This window comes from Athene noctua, chromosome 2, assembly GCF_965140245.1.
Source record: "Athene noctua chromosome 2, bAthNoc1.hap1.1, whole genome shotgun sequence".
NCBI classification, from domain to species: Eukaryota; Metazoa; Chordata; class Aves; order Strigiformes; family Strigidae; genus Athene; species Athene noctua.
The window spans coordinates 84379031-84402214 of NC_134038.1; the positions used below are offsets into that span (position 1 = coordinate 84379031).

General features: G+C 37.1%; 1 protein-coding gene across 2 annotated transcripts in view; it reads right to left on the minus strand.

Moving 5' to 3' along the window:
- CDH18 (cadherin 18) overlaps positions 1–23184 on the minus strand; it is a 582223-nt gene that overhangs the window by 338572 nt on the left and 220467 nt on the right. For both annotated transcript variants that reach the window (XM_074899541.1, XM_074899542.1), the window contains exon 3: positions 8010–8095. The gene's annotated coding sequence lies outside the window, so the exon portion shown is untranslated. The remainder of the gene's footprint in view (positions 1–8009; positions 8096–23184) is intronic.

The window sequence follows — 23184 nt, forward strand, 5'->3', positions numbered from 1 at the left end:
TTTAAACTTTTGAGAAACACATCAGTCTGTTGGCCTTTTTTTTTTTTTCTTTGCAGGGAGAGGTTTGTAAAATAATCCTGTATACTCCTGAAAGCCAGAGGAATTGAACTAATGGCGACACTAGCTTTTCACAGATAGTGTAAAATTGAAGTGTCCAAATTTTAATATTAACTTTATTAGACTCTATGAAGTTTAAAGCTTATCGCTGTTTTATCCATTCAAACGACTGTATGGCTAAAAATTCTGGGCAGCAGATGTCTTCTCACTCACAACTCAATTTCTGCTCAAAATTTTAACTCTGGAAGCAAATAAAATAAAATCTCTGGCTAATGACCAATAAGATGATTTGTCAAGGGTTGTTAGTATCCACTACTTTTTTTTTTTTTTTTTAGTCATACCAATGATTTCTAGTAAAACATATTACTCAGAAACACATGCAATTTTATAAGAGACTATTTTGTGAAGCTTTTGTGTTTTACTTAAATTCATTTCTGCTTTCTGTCCCTCTACTTGAGGAAAACTATAACACACAAGATTCAATGCATTTTGATCTTTTATTGAGCACCTGGATAACACAGAATTCAGTCTTATTTCAAAAGTGAGCATGAAAGGAGAGACTTGGGAAAAAAATAATTCTGATTACTCCAGCCTTAACATGAAAGGAATGCAACCACTTGTTTTAAATCTCTGAGATATGCTTTGTATGTTCTGCTTCTTCCCCTGTGAGATCAGGTGCCAGTAAGCCATTCATTTTGTTCATTACAGCTTCTGTATCACTTTGGATTAAGCCTATTCGTAGTGCTTCTAAATAAAACCTGCGTATTTGATTTTCATTTTGTCAGGAGCAGTACTGTAGCAGGATTTCATAGGACATCCCTACTATTTCCTACAACAAACCTGACACTAAGACCTCTCAAAAGAAATAACTGGAAAGTAACACAGCTGTTAAAACAAAATAGTGCATTTCATAAAGCTCAGAAATTACAAATGTCAAATAGATATATGAGATGAAAGCCTGTATAAAACAACATCAGAATGCTGTTTCCAACACCCTTCCTAATTTATTTGAAAGCATATATGGAAGAGTCAACTGTTACTTACTGCAGACTGCAGATGTATGTATAAGGATTCTCTCCATCTCCAGTAAAGAACATCAAAAAGATATCAGACCTTTTATAGGTAGCACACATGAACTAAGTTCCAACTCACACTTGTAAAAGAAATCTCTGAGGCTCAACTCTTGCACCAGTATCATCCACCACAAAATTTTACAAACTTATTTTCTTCTGTTCTCACAGCCAAGCATGTATTGTGCTGCTCCAGCCTGCTCTTACAATCAGATGTGAGTTTTTACAGCCACGTCTGACTTTATTCCTCTTAGTCCTCCCTTAAGTCATCTCATACCAGCCAACAGTGTCTCAAACACAAATATATCCTACATGCAAGATCAGAAAAATACACTTCCTCAGCTTTTCATTCTTTTAACACCAAAAATCCTAAAAACTCAAAAGTCTTGTTTTTAAGTATTCCATCTTATAAATTAAAATCAGTATTGGGCAAATAGCATCTCAAAAAAATTTTAAAAAAAAGTGAAAAAAGGGATAGACGCCCTGACAAGAAAATAATAAAAAGTCCTATTGATCACATTAAGCTATCTTTCAGCTGCAACATAAAACTATTTAACTGTTATACATTTTTTAAAATTAAAGATTATTGTTAGGTCATAAAATTTTATACAGAAACAACCTTGTATGTTCCGTCTGAGACATGGCAGCTATTTTTAAAGTAGGAAGCACCATTCTAAGCTGTGTGCTTAGCTACATTTATGAGCCTTCTATGTATAGAAATATGTATAAGGCTCCATTCTCACTTTTTCGTTCCATCTGATAATCTCTTTGAAAAGCATGCTTTTTGGGCACTTACTACTCTGCTCTCATGCCAAGATCTCTGTGCATTTTGCCATGCATTATAATAGTTGCCTTCTTGTTCATCTCAAAGGTTTTTACCAGTATTTTGCCTCACTTTTTCTGCCTGAGGATTGGAAATGCACCATCATTTTACTCATGACTGCTCCTGTCCCAGCCTAGTCCTGTCTTTGTTTCTTTAAACCAAACTCCTTCACACACACAGGCTGCAAGCGTATCTGTGCTCTTTCCACAAGCTCCCTGTGCTCTTCCTTCTTGTTAGTCTCCATTTCACTGCTATATTGGTAAATAATTCTGGCAGTGTCAAGTCTATGACAGGTTTAATTAGTTACTTTTCTCTGTCCAGGAAATAGAATATTCTATGTGTCAACATCTTAATCCGTATTAGGGAATGAAGGAGAGGGTGATGTCACCCAGGAAGCTAAGTGCTGATATCAATCAGTCCTGTGACCTAATTACAGACCCATTAAAATTGACACAGAATACAGAGCATAGAGAGATAGACGCTCTGTGTATTGCATGTACTTCCTTCCTGGTTTTCCCCTTTTCCCCTCTAGTTAATTGTGTGCTATCTATAGATGGCTGGAATTTTATCTCAAGAGCAGGGACTGATCAGCTTCAGCATTCGAAAATTGATCCATTAAAAATAAGCAGAAAAAACTCCACTGAGTGTGGTCCAGATCTGGACACTGTAATTTTAGAGTATCTAGAAGAAATAAATCTAGCATGTATTCTCGTTCAGGCAACCTTACCGATTAAGCATTATTTTGTTCGAACTTGACAGTCTTTTGAAACTAAACTTATTTGAAAGTAAGAAGCAGAAATACCATTTATTCTTTCCTGCTGAAGAGGTGTTCTTTCTTAATCCATATTTTAAAAGAGTTATACTGCACTGTTCAGCTGTTTCATAAAGATTCTGTATATGAAAAAAAAACCAACCCAAAACCAAAAACATAACCGGAAGAAGCAGGAATCAAAACTCACAAGGATAATCAAGTATTTGTTGGGAAAAAGTAATTAATACTGTTAGTAAACCCACAGAATTAACATAAAAGAGAAATAATAAAATTTTAGGTAAATACTGACACTTGTGCATTTGTAAGTCCTAGTTTTCAAGTGCTGTTAGTGACATATGTTAAGCTGTGTTCCCATGTGTTCTGAAAGAAAAATATAAGCATGTAATTTTGTTCACTTGAAATTTCACTGGAGAGGGTATAAACAATAACCATTTTGAATTACAGATACAGGGAAAATAGGAATTAGAAATCTGAATTTCAGTGTCTTTTTGGATCTGTTAGATTCTAAACAAATACTTATAAATAAAGTCAAACTGGGCAAATGCAAATAGCAAGGTAGCAGGTGCCAGAACTAACCAATTCAAATCAGTCACATATACAAAATGACTGACCCCTTGCTGATTAGATCATACCTTATGCAGGGCTTTGCATGCAAAGTACAAACCCAGTTTTCACTCTAAAATGGCTTCAGAGGGGATGACTTCTGCATCAGATCCCACATTGCAGTCCTGCACCACTGTCAAGTGCCAGGGCCCTGGTTCACCTTCCCCTGCCCTTAGCAGCTGCCTCAGCCCCAGCGTGGTGGGACTGTGCCTGCCTGGAAGGGGAGGGCATGGCCCCTCCAGCCATGGCCCCTCCAGCCATGGCCCCTCCAGCCTGTGGTCAGCCGCTGCCCCAGCACAGGCACATTGGGAGCTTGGTCGTTTTGATTAGGAATCTTAAGTCACTTCCTTCAACTGGAGTGATAAATACATGTAATTCTTCCCCTTCTTCCTGGTTCCTCGTGCTGTTATATTTCATGTGCAATCCTCGGCTGCACTTCCACTGCTTTAGTCCTAGAGTAGGAAGTATGTGCCACAGAATTCACCTAGGAAAGCAATCTGATGAGTATCCAACGATTTTCTTTATATGCCAAAAGGGAGCACACAGGGTACATGAAGCTGAGATGGATTTAGCAAAAGACATACAAAATACATAGGATTTGTACTTTTAAACAAGAATGGTTGCAAAAAAGAAAACCATGGACAGGTTTCAACTAAATCAGCTTCTAGTCCAGACTGGTCATAATAATGACTGGCTTTTTACTCTTGTTTTGATCTTATGTTTAGAAATGTACCTTGAAATCTTCCTAATGTATTTGGACAAGATGGTTGAATATCTACAGTTTTCATTACTTCCAAGAACAGTTGCGTATTGTGGTTGTTATGCAATCAAACTAATAAAAATTTCTGACTTGCATAATCAATCTGAAATGGTCTCAAAATAATTTTTCTTTTTTTGAAGACATAGACTGTGATAAAATTCTGATCAATTGCTTCCCCCTTTTACATTAGCTCAAATGTAATCAAATCTTCTTGATCTGTTTATCTTGATTCTACAGCCAGAAATGTGAATTTGTGAAATATTTTTTCAGTTTTATTTCAGTTTTTAAAATGACTTGCAGAGTAGGAAACCTTGAAAAGTTCAGAATATTTAATTTTCATATATTCAAAATTTAATTTGGTTTTTATTGTAAACTTCAATCAACTTCCTGCTTTAAAATGTTTTTCAACTTAATTTGACAAAACACTCAAAACATTCTGTAATGTTTCTGAATTTTCAGGGAAGTAAAATGCCCACTTTTCTCACAGTACTAAGGGAGGCTAAAATCCAATGTTGATTCAAAGTCCATTTCTTTAGGCAATTAACATCTTGGTTTATATCTTGAAAAGTGCAATTCAACCTTGCAAGAAGGGTGAGAGTTTCTTTAGCCCCATCATAAATATATATATATATCTGTGATAAGGTAGCTCTGAAAGTTCTATCTGCATTTACCAAGTTGGGTTTTAACACTGACATACAGAAGTTTATCAACATTTAGGGTGCTCCATGTATAAACTCTTCTCTTTAATTAATTTTTAAAAGGTAGATACATCAAAAGAATGCAGCATGCACTTCATACTGTCGCAAAACTGTACACATGCTTTATGTATACAACCATATATAAAGACAATATATGCGCAGGATCACTAGGAAGATCAGGTGGCTTAATTCTAAGTCAGAGAAGCAGAATTAAATCACTGGGTTTGCTATTTTTTTTCTGCTTTCTACAAGTTCAGTTCTAACAGTAGTCAGGATATCAAAAATCATGACATAGAAGAAGGCTAAGGGTTCAAAGTCTCTGAGTTCTGCATTTCAGAGAATACATTATATTCTATGCGTGCCTGGAACAGACAAATATATGCTGGAGTATTATGCATGGTGTAAACTAATACAGATACATAAACCACATACAAAAGTCACTCAACATTTGGTACATAGCCTCTTTAAGCCGACAGTAATATACACTTCAGGTTAATTTGGAACAAGTACGGTTTAAATGCATTTGCATGTTTCCATTCATTTATTTCATTAAGGTTTACTGATTCAGTAAGGCAGACTATTTCAAAAGCATGAGCATGAACTTTTTTAGTAGCTCCTCACACTGTTTGATAAAGAAGACCTGTAACACCAGAGGAGATATTAAAGTACAACTTCAGATAATCAGAAAATTATTTCTTAAAGCCTAATGTGAAGCCTCCGAGGAAGGAGATATATGTGTATACAGAGAGAGGAAGAACAGTTCCTGGCGACAAAAGTTATCTCTCCCCTACTATGATTATTATATAACATAAAGGCTCTCACATGTTAAAGTCAGAGTCCTCTCTGTCACCCAGGACTATGTTTACCATGGAAACTACTATTGATGAGTAATTTGAAATAACCTGGGTAACCTGACCATAACATCGCTCTGCAGTTTCAGAAATGTTGGAACTGCAGATTAAATAATCCACTCAAAATCCATTTAAAATTACACGGTAACCTGACCATCGTGTAACTCTGTGAAATTACAGAAATACGAAACTGAAAAACATTAAATAATCTGGCAAACTGAATGAGAAAGGGCAGACATGTTTTGCTTCGTTTTTCCTCATAAGAGATTACATCTTGCCTGGAGTTTTACAATTATGCCTCCACAACTGAGAGAAAGGGAAGATTTTATAAAGGCTTAAAAAATTACATAACAAAACCTGCATGGGATCACTGAGGGATAAGGTTAGGCAAAAATATGTCAAACTTCAGAAATACATATGAAGCTAAAGCATACTGATTAAATATTACTAACTATTTTACTTGGGTGTCTTGCTTCAGCAGACCCACTAAAATGAGATCCTTTTTTCTTTAAACATTTTTTCTGATGGCTGAATATAAAAATACTGCCTTACCATGCTTCTGAAAGCTACATGTATTTAACACTGATAGTGTGAGCTTCTATCCTTAGATTACAAATCAAATACAATCTGTGAGACAAATTTTGCCCTGAGGAACAAGTACATATCTCAATGGGAGTCATGAAAAGGCAATGGAGATTTTTCATTTATCAAGAAGCGTTGTGCTCAGATGTCACTGGCACATGTGTAGACCCTCATCAAAAGTTCAACAATGGTTCTAAATTCCTTTTTCTAATATAAAATTTAGGTATGCTGTCAGATAAGAAAATAATCCGTTAAAGATGTTAAAATATATTTGCTGATTTCTCTCGTCATTTATTGAAGTACTTCAATTATTGCTTCTCCAAGGAAACAAGACTGACATTATAAGAGAGGTATTTGTGGTTACAAATGCTAGGAGGCAAAAAAAGGTGCTCTGAATGCATTCATTGTGAATAATATTATACAAAGATAGTTTACAGAACTCAACTTCTCAACACCAAAGGCTGCAAACCTAGTATTAAACATCTAAAGCAAAGGAAAAGGAAAGAATCCTAGACATCAATGGTCTTGGGTAAGTAGGTAGTTTTTAAAGAAAGCTCAAATAAATATAGCCTTTGAAGGAGGAGGAAACTAACAGGTTTTTCTTTAAAGCGGAAAATATATTTTTAGACTGCATGTATCACACTATAGGCTTGCATTACTTAACAAGCCATGAGAAGGCTGTGTCTCTAGCCAAAACTTCTATATCGTCTTTCTATCAAGTCAAATATGAACAAAATTGAACAGATGTGATAGGAATGTAGAAAAGACTATGCTGGTGAGATACAGCTCCTGCAAAAAGAAGAGAGCTTCAGGTGAGGATTGAAGTAATTGTCACCTGAAGTAATAACTGAATTTGAATATTACTGTTGTGAGAAAATTGCTCCTCTAAGAGAAAAACAACAACAACAACAACAACAACAAAAACCCTTTGAAACTCACTATATTATAAGAAACAGAAAACTAGGTTTGGACGAAGTTCCAGAAATGTTAACCTAAACACAAATATTTCCCAAGTGTAACAGAATTAATGCTTTTTGGCCCCCATGTTTTTGACTGTATGAAGACAATTTGCTCTGTTAAAGCTTCTGGACATGCTAAGTGATATCTAGACCTAAAATGAAATTAACATCAACTATATTTATTTAGTACCCTACAAACTTTTCTGATACATTTAAAAAAAGTGGAATCCTATTTACTGAGTTCAAACAACTTTTGTAACTGAGGAACAGTGTTACATAGGCTATTTTTAAACCTGTGGAAAGGCAATGATGAATTTCCTGAGTGTATCCTCCATTACTCAGTCTATCTACTGATGATGTGTTGTCCTCCCTGTTATTTGTAATTTCTATCTATATCATGCTTTTCTTTACATCTAGCTGATAGAAATGTTTCTTGTACTTATTTAAAACATAGCAATCTATATCACATACAAAATGAAAAGTGTTTACAGATTTTTCCAGAACATTCTTGTTTTGGAATTTTTCATACTAACTATGGCATATGAAGAAAGCTGTAATGGTGGAGACAAAACCTCTAGGGTTTTTAGCTTTGCAACTGGTTATATCTAATCTTCTAGACAGAAAGATAGTGCCAGATAAAAGAGAAGCAGTTTTATAACTAATTGCCCATGCTTATCAATAAAGGGAGAAAAAGTTTATTTTGGAGTTTCCTTTCAAATCAAGCTACATCTGAAGATGTGAAAAAGTCACTAATGTTCAAAAGCACTCATCACTACTCTTATACATAGCAGCAAGATTAACAAATAATTAACAGCATTTCCAAAACAAACATACCTCAAAGACATTGGTGTTTTAATTCTTCCGAAGAATTACTACCTCAGCTCCCTTTTTGTCTTCTGGTCTTGAATTTGTTGTGTAACCTAGGAAAAATAAATCTCAGCTTACTTTCAAACTGGAAGCATAAGGTTAGACCTAAGGAAAAAAAACTTAATAGCATTGCAGTTAATTCCTCTGTAATCCTACCTCATTATCTTAAGCAAATAAATCTCTGAAAAGGATTGCCTTATTAAAAGCGAATTAGGAAACTGAATGTCATCTGTGCAGGGAGACATTCTCTTAAAATGCAATCAGCAAGGAAGCTCATAAATAGGGCACTATATAAAAATGTTCCTATCAGGCAATCCTTAGCAGATTTTCAACAGATGTGTATGTAACTATGATTTCACAAATTCCGAAAATAAAATGTGTCGACATCGTTTACCACGAACTTTCAGGAGTCTAAAAAAAATACTCATTTAGATTCTACAGAAAGAACAATATTATAAAGATGTGTAAAATGTAGCAAGAGTAGCTATTGAATTGTCATACCTCCCACTCTTGTATGTCATCATAATGTTTGATTTACCAAAGAGAACTTGAAAAAAAAAAATAAAAATTAGGGTTATTATGTTTTGATTTTATTTCTACAACCATGTAAAATTCAGGAGACATAGCCCCTAGGTGCCTCTTAACACTCATTACATATTTTTAGAAGTGCACGTGGAGTGTCTAAGCAGTGAAGAAGTAGTGCATGCTATAAAGAGAAATCAGACACAAACTACTGCAGTCACTATCGTTGTTAGAATATTGTAAGTTTTCTCAGAAAATGTTTACCAATTGTAGGCATGTTTTGATACATAAATGAGAAATAGAAAACATGGGTTATCACTGGGGAAAAAAATAACAAATCAATACTATTACAACAGATATTTTTTATGAAGTGAAAACTTTATTATTAACTTAAAATAACAGGTATATGTAAAAACAAAGTGCTCTTTTCATTTGTAGCTTCATTACTACTGAACTTTTCAGTTTCACTTTAGAATACTCTTCTTATGCTGTGAGTTATTCCTTACTTCCAGTTACTTTGTATATCTGTACCAACACAATCAAGTTACTTTAAAATAAAGCAACACAGAAGACAGTTTGCATGAAGGGTATGCAAGGATAACAAAACTAAGTGAACTCAGCTCTGGAAAATGTTTGTGACATATGAAACCTTAAGACAATGTAGAAAAAACTAATGAAGGTAGTGTTAAAAGCAACAGTAATAAATAGTATTCAAAGTAGTAAAAGGCAGACAAAGACAAAAGAAAAATGAAAAACATCCAAAAAAAAAATTAATCAGAGCTTCGTTCATACCCACAAGCCAGCAATGTAGCAGGTCAGAAAGAAGTCAGGAAACTAATTTCTGACAATAGCTGGTTCTAAGTCCTTTACTTCATTATTTCTCAAAAAACAGGTATATAATCACCCACACATGACTTTGAACATGAGAGCCAAAGTGTGCTACAGAAACTAAAACAAGGCATCCAGCATTCACAGTAAGATGAAAGAAGTAGCATTAACATGTAAGCTTCTTTAAGACCTAGGAGACTCTGTATTTCAGGTTCTCAAAACTAAAATAATCACACTGCTACCATTAAGGCCAAATCTTGATTTACAAATATTTATAAGTGTCCTTGATTGAGGGCTTTGTATTACTTATTTCAAATGGTAATATAATGTAGTCCCATATAATTTTCCATGTTACTCCTTTTGATAACAATTTTTGAGACCTGGAAGGTTCAAGCTGAACCAATGTGTCTTCATCTAAGAGCTATTTTCATCTGAATGCTACAATATTTTAATGGTACACTGAAAATAACATAATGGAGTGACAGTGGTAAAAGCAACTCCTGCTTGAATGATGTATCTTTTAATAAAACAAGGTGAAAAATAGCAACAAAACAGATCCTTTCTTTTATACTGACATCTTTCTTTTTCTTATTTAAATACATTAAGTAAGTAGAAGCCTTCAAATACATTGTGTCATGGAGCAAGAGCACACATTTAAAAGTTTGTAGTGTCTCACACAAATACTTACACCTTTGTATTGCTATATTAGGTGGAGTATTTTGTCAGAATTATTGATTTTATGGTGTTTGCTAAGACTTGAGAAAATGCCCTGTTCTTTCAGTCTATTAATTTTTATCCTGTTTCTTTTTTCTCCCGACTCTGGTTGGCTGGTTGGTATTTGTTGTTTGGGTATTGTAAAGGCTCCTACTAAGTATTCATCCTTGTTGTCCATAATTCTGAAATCTGATATTTTCTTCTCTAGTGTGCTTTTAGATCCACAATTTCAGTTCCATACGTACCTGTGGTATTTGTCAATCATTTTAAGACATATATGAAGTAATTATTCTTACTGATACCAGGTTGAAAGAAACCCACAGGTTTAGTCTAGTTCCTCTAGATATTTGAAGCTCCGTATTTACTATCAGAAATGCTTTGATCTTGCAAACTGACAGTCTTAACTTTGTTTTTTCCAGTTGTTTTATTCCTGTAGTGCACAATTGTGTGCAAGATTGTAAAGAATCACTGATCAGTTTGTAACCTAATATTCAGAAAACTCAAATTTGAGTGGCATCTAGAGCCCTAGCTTCTTTAAGGGAAATCCCTGTCACAAAACCCATACTAAGAAAAATTATTTTTAAAAAAACCAAACAAAAAAAAACAAACAACAAAAGAGTTTATTTATGAAACACAGAACTGGATCAGTTATGTTGTGTTATAAAGTATGGACACATATAAATTCAACTCTTGTCATTGAGGTAGCGACTCTATTCTTAGAAATAATCGTTTGCAGGTTTCAGGAAAAAACAGTAAAAGAAACCAAAACCAAAAGCTTTCCTTACAGGTTTTCCTTTGTCTTATGCTATTTGAAATGTCAAGTTATGGCTCCTAAGTTAGAAACACTACTATGAATAAAGACAGGCCTATGAAATTATTAATAAATTTATTTATCTCTACAAAATGAAAAAGAACAGAAGATGACAAAGTTAATCAGACTATAGGAGTACAATTCAGACAGTGGTCAGACAGTGGAATAGGCTGCCCAGGGAGGTGGTGGAGTCACCACCCCTGGATGTGTTTAAGGGTCGTTTGGATGAGGTGTTGGGGGATATGGTGTAGGGGAGAGCTCTGTAGAGTAGGGCTGATGGTTGGACTCGATGATCCCAAGAGTCTTTTCCAACCTGAATGATTCTGTGATTCTGTAATTAACTATTTTTAAATTATTTTTATATTGTGAGAACTTACTAATGTTACTAGTTACTAGTGTCATCCACTTTTTCATTAAAGAAGTTTGTTTAAAGCAACGTGAACATGGACTATTAGCTACTATTTGTCTTTGTGTCATAGTACCCAGATGAAAAGGATTTCCCCAAGATAACAACAGCTAGAAAAGAGAAGACAGCTTTAAATTGTAGATTTTCTCTTCATTTTCCCAAAGAGATCAATATTCTTTTTTTTTTTTACCTCATAAACATCTTGGCATATCTTTATCTACAGAAAAAATAAACTTGCAGTGACAATGAATGAAGTCTTTAGGTTACAGCTGAGATTTTCAGCTATGGCTTACCTGTAATCTAAAATCAATTACTTGGCCTCAAACAATTAAAGCTACAGTTAGAAATAATTCACTTTCTGGGGACAAGGAACTAAATAATTTTGCTCCTAAATACTTGATTTGAAACCACCTGACAAAGGAAAGAACTTAAGCACCAACAAAGAGGAACTGTGTTTGTACAGGTAGCATTAGCATCACTTAATTGTCTATGTAACAAAAAAAAAAAAAAAGCATCTTAAAATTCAAAAAGTTTGATGCCATTAAAAAGAGAACATAATAAAAGGGAATGAAAATTCCCTCAAACTCCTGGTGATCAAAGCCATGTTCTAACCAAGGCAAGGACAGATACAGTTATTGAGCACGTATAGCCTAATGAATTTATGGGATTATTTACTGAACTATATGTTCCAAACACTAGCTTCACAGATCTGTGGAGGTTTTTAACCTGAAGTGGTGCGAAGAAGACACTGGTTGACTACAAATGCTCTTTATCTTAGTTGCCAACTTTTCCCACCATTATTTTTCTTTTACATTTCTTAAATAGAGTTCCATTTTAATTATATTTTTATTAATGACAGAGAGAGCAAAGTTAATATTAAAAGTTCCTTCTGAAAATGAGATCAAGGTGCCTTATATCCATATTTTTTCTGCTATCTACATAATTTTTCTTCCTCTTAATTTCCATTATAAGTTTCTCTTCATGAAATGCACACAAGTCTGTGGGACCGGATGGGTTACACCCAAGGGTGCTGAAAGAGTTGGCAGATGTGCTCACCCAGCTGCTGTCCATGATTTACCTGAAATCATGACTAAATGGGGAGGTCCCACTGGACTGGAGGGTGGCAAATGTGACACCCATCTACAAGAGAGGCAGAAAGGAGGATGCAGGAAACTATAGACCTGTCAGTCTGACCTCGGTGCCAGGGAAGGTCATGGAGCAGGTCATCTCGAGTGCCATTAAAGGTCATATAATGGACAACCAGGGGATCAGGCCTAGTCAGCATGGGTTTATGAAAGGCAGGTCCTGCCTGACAAACCTGATCTGTTTCTGTGACAGGGTGACCTGCTTATTGGATGAGAGAAAGGCTGTGGATGTTGTCTACCTTGACTTTAGTAAGGCCTTTAACACCATTTCCCACAGCATTCTCCTGCCAAAACTGGCTGCTCGTGGCTTGGATGGGCACACGCTTTGCTGGGTAAAAAACTGTCTGGATGGCCGGGCCCAAATGGTTGTGTTGAATGGAGGTAAATCCAGTTGGCGTCCAGTCACAAGTGGTGTCCCCCAGGGCTGGGTTTTGGGGCCACTCCTGTTTAACATCTTTATTGATGATCTAGACGAGGGGATCGAGTGCACCCTCAGTCAGTTTGCAGATGACACCAAGTTGGGTGGGAGTGTTGATCTGCTCGAGGGTAGGGAGGCTCTGCAGAGAGACCTGGACAGGCTGGAGCCATGGGCTGAGGCCAACTGGGGGAGTTTCCATAAGGCCAAATGCCGGGGGCTGCCCTTGGGCCACAACAACCCCCAGCAGCGCTACAGGCTTGGGGAGGAGTGGCTGCAGAACTGCCAGTCAGAGAGGGACCTGGGGGGGGTGTTGATTGACAGCCGGCTGAACAGGAGCCAGCAGTGTGCCCAGGGGGCCAAGAAGGCCAATGGCATCCTGGCTTGTGTCAGCAATAGCGTGGCCAGCAGGGACAGGGAAGGGATCTCACCCCTGTACTCGGCACTGCTGAGGCCGCACCTCGATTCCTGTGTTCAGTTTTGGGCCCCTCACTACAAAAAGGACATTGAATGACTCGAGCGTGTCCAGAGAAGGGCAACGAAGCTCGTGCAGGGTCTGGAGCACAGGTCGTATGAGGAGCGGCTGAGGGAACTGGGGGTGTTTAGTCTGGAGAAGAGGAGGCTGAGGGGAGACCTCATTGCCCTCTACAGCTACCTGAAAGGAGGGTGCAGAGAGCTGGGGATGAGTCTCTTTAACCAAGTAATAAGCGACAGGACAAGAGGTAACGGCCTCAAGTTACACTAGGGAAGGTTTAGACTAGATACTAGGAAGCATTTCCTTACAGAACGGGTTGTTAGCCTTAGGGATATGGTGTATTTGGGAACTGTCAGTGTTGGGTTAATGGTTGGATTGGATGATCTTCAAGGTCTTTTCCTACCTAGACAATCCTGTGATTCTGTGAAATGCAGATCTGAACTAGACACAAAAATCTTTCAAAGTTCATGGATGCTGCAACTGATTCTTTCCTTTTCTGTTTCTACTTAGAACAGTGTGTTGGTTTAAGGCCTGCTGGGACCAGAGAGCACATTGCTGTTGCCCCTCCCCCACCCTCAGCCGGTCGGGCTGGAAGTGAGGCAGAAACCCGGGTTAAAATAAGAAGAAATTTAATACAACAGTGTGATAAAAGAATCTGAACAACAACAGTAGCAATGATAACAACAATAAACAGCAAAAACAGTGAACAAAACAAACAATATGCAGAGAAATACCGCAAAATGGTCACGGAAGAGCTTCCCGCCAACAAGCCCACCAAAGAGCAAGTAAAAAGTTTCCGCCCCTGGACCTGACGTCAGCATGGTATGAATAACCCTGCTGGAGATCCCTTCACCCTCTCTGCTGGGGAAACCTAACCCTATCCTAGTTGAACCAGGACAAACATAGAGTATCCCGTTCATAGAACAACTTGGGTTTTTTAGAACTTAAAGAATATTTCAGTTTGCACTCTATAAATATATTTTCAGCAAACTTAATGAATAATTTCTTAAACCCAAATGCACAGCAAGACACTGGGTACCTAAGACCACAAACAGTAAATCCTTCAGGACTTAAATTTGCTTGCCTCTTGTCAGCTGATACTTTTAATTAAATTCCCATTATAATTACATTGTGATTCTAGGAGAAATGTTAAAATATTTCTAGGGTAAAAACTGCCAGATTTTTAATTAGGCTTTACTTCACTTATTTCCTTGACAGTAACAGAACTCATGAACATAGGAACAGACTAGACTAGATGAGACTATTTCAGTTGGAAGGGACCTACAACAATCATCTAGTCCAAGTGCCTGACCACTTCAGGGCTGGCCAAGTGAAAGAGTATTATTAGGGCATTGTCCAAATGCTTCTTCAATAGTGACAGTTTTGAGGCATCAATCACCTCTTGAGGAAAAGCCTGTTCCAATATTTGACCACCCTGTTTGTAAAAAAATGCTTCCTAATGTCCAGTCTGAACTTCCCTGAATACATCTTTGAACCATTCCCACATGTCCTATGACAGGATCCCACAGAGTAGAGCTCAGCACCTCCCTCTCCACTTCCCCTCCTCAGGAAGCTGTAGAGAGCAATGACGTCACCCCTCAGCCTCCTTTTCTCCAAACTAGACAAGCGCAAAGTCCTTAGCTGCTCCGCACAGGACATTCCTTCCAGTCCTTTCACCAGCTTTGTTGCCCTCCTCTGGATGCTTTCAAGGATCTTCACATCCTGCTGAAATTGTGGGGCCAGAACTGCACACAGTACTCAAGGTGAGGCCACACCAACACTGAATACAGCAGGATAATCACCTCTTTCGACCTAGGAATTATGCAAATATTTGCAACTACTGCTTACAGTTCTAGTTCCACAGAGCATAAGTAACTATAAAATGGAGCCTTATTTGATAGCTATCTTTTCTGAGCAGAAGACTTGCAAGTTAAATAACCTGTGATGTATCTTTTCTTTTTTGCTTCCCCCCTCCTCATTTTAGATTATATAAATAAGGACATTTATTATGTAGGGCAAATCCCACTGGCCTATCATTTGATCTTTATAAGGCATCAACATCTGTATGGGAATGAAGTCTCTTAAGATGAAGAACTGTCATTACTCACATTTCTTGACTGAAAATGAATGCAAGCATTCAAGATTTTTACCTGTACCTACTGATGAATCCTTAAACATTTAACAGAATTTCTCTTCAGAATGAAGAGCAAATCAAGCAAAGAAGTACTCCTGTTTCACCAAATCTAGTATTTTCTATTCACGTCTGAACAGGCATTGTTTTTTCTCATGTACCTGCTCCTGTAAAGATCCATCAAAGTACTCAGAAAATATGAAAACTATACGACTACACCAATTAAGCTTTAAGTATATGAGGTCAGGGCTAAAATGATTCAAATGAGTCTAAGAGGTTCCTGAAAACCATGTAAACAACCATTGGAGAGAAAAGCAATCCAGAAATCAAGTGGACCAATAGAGTAAAAACATTTTGATTAAAATCAAAACTATGGAAGTAATAAATACTTTGTTTATACTCTACAGCCTCTCGTACATCACTCGTTTCATAGAAATTAGTCAGGAAGATGCTACACTTTTTCTAGGATGTTCTTTTTACCTGAATTATATCTGTTAGAATCCAGTTCTTTTGTTACCAAACACATAGTCTTGCTTTCTTCCAGTTTCTGATATACTTCTTTTTCCTTATACTGGATTAAAATAAGATCTGAATTATTAGGAACCAGCATATCACCATGAAACTTTCTCTCAAAGAGCAATGCAGTTATTTACTGACAGAGGAACAAACACCAGCCAGAATGTTGTCTCAAATTTGGGCCACAATTCTGTCTCTGCTACCATTCCTATTTGTGGAGAGGGAAGCTGTATTGATATTTTTGGGTTTTGTTCTCATACACAGGCTCAAATATATATTCAGGGATATACAAAAGAGAAAGGATTTAGAGGGTGAAGGAAGGAAATGAAAAAAACCCCACCTTTAATAAAATAGAATTAAACATCATTGTATACTGTTTTTTTCTTCTCAGCAAAAACAGGCAAAATTTGACAGAAGTCTGAGAAACCTACACTTTTAAGTATTTAATAGCATTTTACCATTTATAGGTGAATTTTAACCACTGCATAAAAAATATTATTTTTAGATTTACACATATCTATATTTTACTTTATCCATCATTTAAATCGTTTATGATTTGCAGAGCAGAATGTAGTATGCTAAATCCCATAGTCACTTAAACACTTGCTTAAAAGATAACCACTTAAGACCATAGTAGCAAAACAATTCCTAGTGATCTATTCAAACATCCTCGGGAGTGAAAATCTAGAAGATAACATGAGCATAGACAACAGTGTTCAGGTATCTGTAACGACAACATAATTTACTAGAACAGTCCTAAGGTACTTTGCACTTACTTACTCATGTATATACATTAGCAAACAATATTTAGAGTTCACGTTAGAATTCCATTGCAAAAGTGACCACTTACTAAATAATTACATCTAATTTATGAGGAAGTCATAACAACTTAGTTAAATCTCTGGCTGAAACAGATCATAGCTGTGTCTTACCAATTAGCCTTTCAGTGCACAAAACCCCAAATGGTTTCTAGTGATTTTGTTTCCAACTCATTGTAAATGAAAAGTGTTCTTATTCATGCAGTACAACTCAACCACTGGTCTCAATTAATTTTTAAAAAAAGTTCTTCATAAAAAGAGATGGAGAAAAGAAAATATATTTTAATATTAAGTAGAATTTAATTTCTATTATTTACTCTTATCTAATTAATGAAAGCAGGACTTCTCAATAAAAAATACTGTCAGTGGGAGGGGATAATCAAACTATTAGTAATAAAAACTTCTGAATAAATGGTAAGTTTGTTGGAATGCTTCATTTCAATTTACACCTTCTGTATGTTACAGATGCAAGCACATACGTGTACCGATAATTTCTAGTTATTTTTACATGCCTTACGTATTTAATAACAAAGTCAGAAAAAAAGTAACAACATTCAATACTGCCACTATCAGAACATCGCACAGCTTTCCAAAACAAAATTTGATCCAATTCAGTGGAGTCTGCTTTAGCGAAGTTTTGTTTTCTGACACAAATAGTTGTTAAAATTCCAGACAAGTCTACCCATGACTTGCTCTCAATTCAGACAATAGTCTCAGACTTCTGGCTGCAGTGACATTTTAATTTATATTACCAAAAGGACAAAACTAAATGTCTAGCACCAAGAGAAAACCACTTACTGAAAAGCAAATACACAAAAGAGGAATATAATTGTATTAAGCAGAAACAGGACAAAACAGAAAGCAGAGGAACAGCCTTAGATTCACCATAGCAGTATCATAAATTTTCTTAAGAGAACAATAGTGAAAGTAAAAACTGGTATGAGCTTACTTTCCTGTCAAAAAATCAAGAGCAACAGTAGATAGCTCCCCTTGGATATACAGAAGTAAAGGCTCTGCTTTCCTTCAGACTGCTTGACGTTTGATTAAGTTCTTCACATAGAAAGAGACAGCCCAAGATAAAGGAAGCAAACAATATTTTTAAGCCACCACTTAGAAGATAATTTCTGAGTCCACAGCATATTCTAAATTATACACTGGCATACAATCTTTTCTTCATAAAGTATAATCGTGTCTCAGTCTGGTGAGGTTACAAAATAATTTTCTATTTCACACAAATTGACTCTGTGTTGAAAAAAGTCTGTGACTTGAGGGAAAGGAAAGGACTTGAAACAACTGAAGGCTTTATTGAGTGTTCAATGTTGACTGCAGTGGTCTGTGTATCGGGAAAGCAGAGCAGCCAGCTAGTCTGGCATAGGAGCAAAAATGAAGAGATGGGGATACAAGAGTGCTTGAAGTAGGAGAACATCAGAGAAATGCTTTGTTTTCTTCAGCCAAGTTTTAGCTGAGACTACAAAGTTCTTTACATTCAAAAAAATACAATAAGTAAAAATATAAAGATGTAATGAAAAGATTTTTCTGTCAACTGGAACACAATTTTGAGGTGAGAGAACTCACCGATTAAGTGTGATAAATCACTACAGCTGTATGATCATGAGGAGTTTAGGCAGATTTTTCTTCGGTTTTCTAACCTATCAAATGTGAATAGCAGCATTTTTTTTTTCCTTGCCCTCTGTTCCCTTTCTTTGGCTCATGAGTGTGTCAGAAAACTCTTGAGGCCAGAATAGGGTATTAAAAAACTACCCTTGGAGTTTCAGCATATCGCAATCAGAAACATATTATGAACAAAGGAGGACTATCTTTTGTGACAGACAAAAAGACTGTATTCAAGGCCTAAATGTTTATTGTCAAATCTGAATGTTCAATACAATTGAATAAAAAAAAATTTCCTTCAATCTGATATATTCAAACTCTCTGGGGGTTTTTTGGTGGTTTGTTTTTTGTTTTTTTTAATAAGCAGAAATGCAGAAAATATTTGTGACTAGAAAACAACACCGTACTGCTGTCAACTGTTTCCTGTTCAAGAAACTGCAAGCCTGAAGTGGCAGAGTGTTCCATTAGGGACCCCACATAATGCATAAAAGTGGGAGAAAGTGAACTGGAACCAGTGAGATTTTTGGATTATATAGTGAGCATGTCATTCCACCTGTATTGGGAAGTGGTCTTGTCTTGTTTGGAAGAAATTAAGGTGGAATGGACAAAATTCATCTAAGAAAGCACAATTCACTTGCTTCACTTGTTTGGAATAATCTTTTTACAGCAAAGGAGTTGCATACTATTCAGATGATCTAAAAGACCTGGGTTTGGATATCTGAAGTTTACAAATGCCTCCTTCAATAAACCTGCAACGTGACAGTGTGCTGGGTCTGGCTGAGCTGGAATTGGTTTTCCCCTACAGCAGCCCTCACGGTGCTGTGTTTTATGCTGGGAGCTGGCGGGGTGTTGGTAGCACCCTGGTGTTGTGGCTGCTGCTGAGCGGTGCTTACACAGCACCAAGGCTCTTTCCAATATTTCCCCCTCAGTGGGACGGGGTGGGCAAGATCTTGGGAGGGGACACAGCCAGGACAGCTGACCCAAACCGACCAAAGGGATATTCCATACCGTATGACGTCTGCTCAGTATAAAGCTGGGAGAAAGGAGGAAGGGGGTGGGGTCACCCTTGGTCCCCCGAGGCAACCACTACGCGTATGGGAGCCCTGATTCCTGAGAAGGCCCGACATCGCCTCTTCATGGGAAGTAGAGAATAAATCTGTTTGCTTTTGCTTCCGCGCGCGGACCTTTGCTTCGCTTTGCTTATATTAAAACTGATTTTGTTTTACCCATAAGGGTTGGTCTATCTTCTTTCCCTTCTTTGCCCTGTTGAGAAAACAAGGAGAAAATGGGCAGGGAGTGATAGAGCTACTTGGTGGATACCTGGCATGTATCCAAAGTCAAACCATCACAGGCAGTTACTAAAGAAAACAGACCTCTAGGAAGAAAGATTTCTCGATTTTCTACTAATATTATAGGACAGATGTACACTCTGTTATTTCTCCAGCCAAACAAGGAAAATCAAAAGAAACTAAGACTCTAACCTCTTCTAGATGACCTTTTCTCTTTACTTTGGGACAGTATACATCGATGTCTGCAGACACAGCCAGTCTTTATTCTGAGTTGCTTTTCAAGAAAATCACAATTGTCAAGGAAGCATTCTCAGTACCGCTATCAACATTTTAGAACAGACTAAGGAAGCTAAGAATCAATTTTTAAATTTCAGGAGGCTACGAGTTTTATATATAAAAAAAAAAAAAAAAAGTGTCCATATATAGCAAACATTAAAAGAAAGCTATTTAAGTCATCTTTTTAAAATCCCCACATTAAATTAGAATTTTTCTCTTTTTTTTTGAGAGAGAAAATCTTATTTATCTTTAAATTTAAGACAGTTTTGGTCTTCTCCTGAAGAAACACTCTATTATTCCATGCCAGATGAATCCAGTCTGCTTCTGTGACCAATGGAATCTTCTGCGTGTTCTGTTCTCCCAAATAAGATTTAGCTGTCAGTCCTGCATTCTTTTATCTGTTGAGTTTATATTGCTTTGTATCTGTTTGTATGCATACTTCTCTATATTAATCTGTTTATTTGGGTTGTCTAAATCTGCTGTGTAAGGCACACAGCTTAGCTGTAACAACACTCCTAAAGCAGCCCAGGACACCATCAGGCTTTTTTGTGTTTCACTTTATGTCCATCAGGATCCCCAGGTCTCTTTTTGTCAAGTTGCTTTCCAGCTGCTCAGCGCCCATCACATACTGGTTCCTGGGTTTGTTCCTGCCCAGGTGCAGGACTTTATGCTTCCCCTTATTGAACTTCATGAGGTTCCTGTCTCCTCATTTCTTCAGCCTGTCCAGGTCCCTCTGGATGGCAGTACAACTCTCTGGCCTGTCAACCACTCCTCTCAGTTTTGTGTCTTCTGAAAACTTGCTGAGAGTACACTCTGCCTCATCCAGATCATTAATGAAGATGTAAAGCAGGACTGGACCCAGTGTTGACCTCTAGGTACACCGCTAGTTACTGGTCTCCAACTAGACTTCATGCCACTGACCACCACTCTCTGGGCCCAGGCATTTATCCAGTTTTCAGTCCATCTCACTGTCTGTTCATCCAATACATACTTTACCTGCTTCTCTATGAGGATCTTATGGGAGACAGTGTCTAAAACCTTGCTGAAGCCTCTGCTCTATACTCATCTACCAAGACAGTAATTTTCCTCATATAAGGTTATCAGTTTGGTCAAACATGACTTCCCATCATGGCCCATGGACTTATGTATGTCCAGTTTGTTTAAATATTCCCTGACCCGTTCCTCTTCTACCATGGGTACACCTTGATCCAGACCTTCCCCTGTCTTCAGGGCTCAAGAATCCTGAAGGCTAGTCTTGCCAGTAAAGGCTAAGAAGGCGGCATTCAGAACGTCAGCCTTTCCCATGTCATGAGGTCCTGTGACTCATCCAGTAGTAGGCCTGCGTTGTGCCTCATCTTCCTTTCATTGTTGATGTACATATAGAAGTCTTTCTTCTTGCCTTCTGACATCCCTGGCCAGATTCAATTCCACTTGTGCTTTGTCCCTCCTAACAGCATCTCAGAGGCACTGTTTGAGCCTGCAATGTTCCTTCCAGATCACCTGTCCCTGCTCCCACCTTCTGTATGCTTCCTTTTTGTGTTCAAGTTTGCCCAGGAGGTCCTTTTTCATACATGCAGTCAGTGCTCCTGGTATTTTTGCATGACTTTCTGCTTGATGGACCACCAACAATAAAATATAAAACTGTTAAGGTATTTATCCAATGGTTTTCTTATCAGTGTAACCCATGGGAGACAAATTCATGAATTTATGCATACAAGGTGTTAATTTAAAAATATTTAAGTAAAACTTGTAGGAAATCAACATCAGGAGGAGGTAGACTCTACACTGATAGTACTCTTCTCATTTTATTCTTAAATCACTGTCAGTGAAAAACTAGTGTAGCCGCTAAACAGACTAGGGGAGTACAATGAATCTGAAATAGTGTTGAAGTGTTGCCTCTTCCATCTTCCAAAAGCCTTTATTATGGTATTTCTGTGAGTCACTTATTTCCAAGGAGTGTTAAAAAACAGATCTTTTTGAGGACTGGGTAAGCTTCAAACACGTTAAGCTTCAACAACTGCTGTACCACCCTTCTACCCAAACAACTAAGAGCTTTCAGAGAGTGCATACAGGAGAAAACTTTTGCTCTTTATTAGTAATTCACCTTTGCTTAAGTGCCCAACTTATTGCTTTTCAGACTGCAAGTAGTTAGTTCAATTCCCAGTAAAGCAAGGCTTTATGTACACTCAAGAAGTACTTAAACTAAAGCAACTGATTTAATGCTGCTGTCTGGATCATTAGTGTGCTAGCAGGGGACTCCCAAATCACTAGTTTAAGAACTGCTACTCAGTCGTTAAGGAATTTTTCAAAGTGCTGCACCAGCACTCAGGGAACTTCAAAACATAAAGAACTTGTTCTGTACCCAGCTAGTTACTGACATTTCTCAAGTGCTGTGATGTTTTACACACATTTTGCAAAGGTGCAAGAACCACACAGTGTAAGGAAGAAGTAAACATCGAGCCTTCAGTACTCATTAAGTACTATAATCGCAACAATTGCAGTTACCCAGATTGTTCAGTTGCGAACCAATTATGTGACTAGTCCAGAGGGATGTGCAATATTACAGTAAAGTAATGAATTAGTACCTCAGACTACTAAATCTGTTCTGTGCAGAAAAAAATGCATGTACAAGAGAGGCACAGAATTCAACCAGTGACTGTTCTCTATCAGAGAACTTTTTTTTTCTCCATTTTAAGATTTCCTTTCTTGGTGGCCATGTGAAATCAGATGATGAACATAAGCAAGCCAAACAAGCTGTTATCTGTGTAAATACATCCACACACATTTTGTACCATGTACTCCCACACTTACATAGAGAGCATCTTGATAATTTTGAATGAAACTGTTATGCTCTTAGAGTAAGATGAAAACTGTTTATTCACTTAGGTAGGTAATATGGATTTAGCAGCCAGTTTCACTAAAAATCTTACATAAAAAGTATAAAAACTTGGGAAAAATCATGGTAAAATAATTATCACCACCACCTGCTGCACTGGACTCTATTCCTCATTTTAAAAAACAGATATTCAAATTAATATTTAGGTTAAGTAACTTACACATTCTCTTACTATTTCCAAATTTATCTGTCATTGCTGACATGCGAAATTCCATTTTTTCACAGTTTCCATAAAGTTGGTCCTATCTTCTCTGAAATAAGAGCACACAAGTTCCACTCACAGTAATTC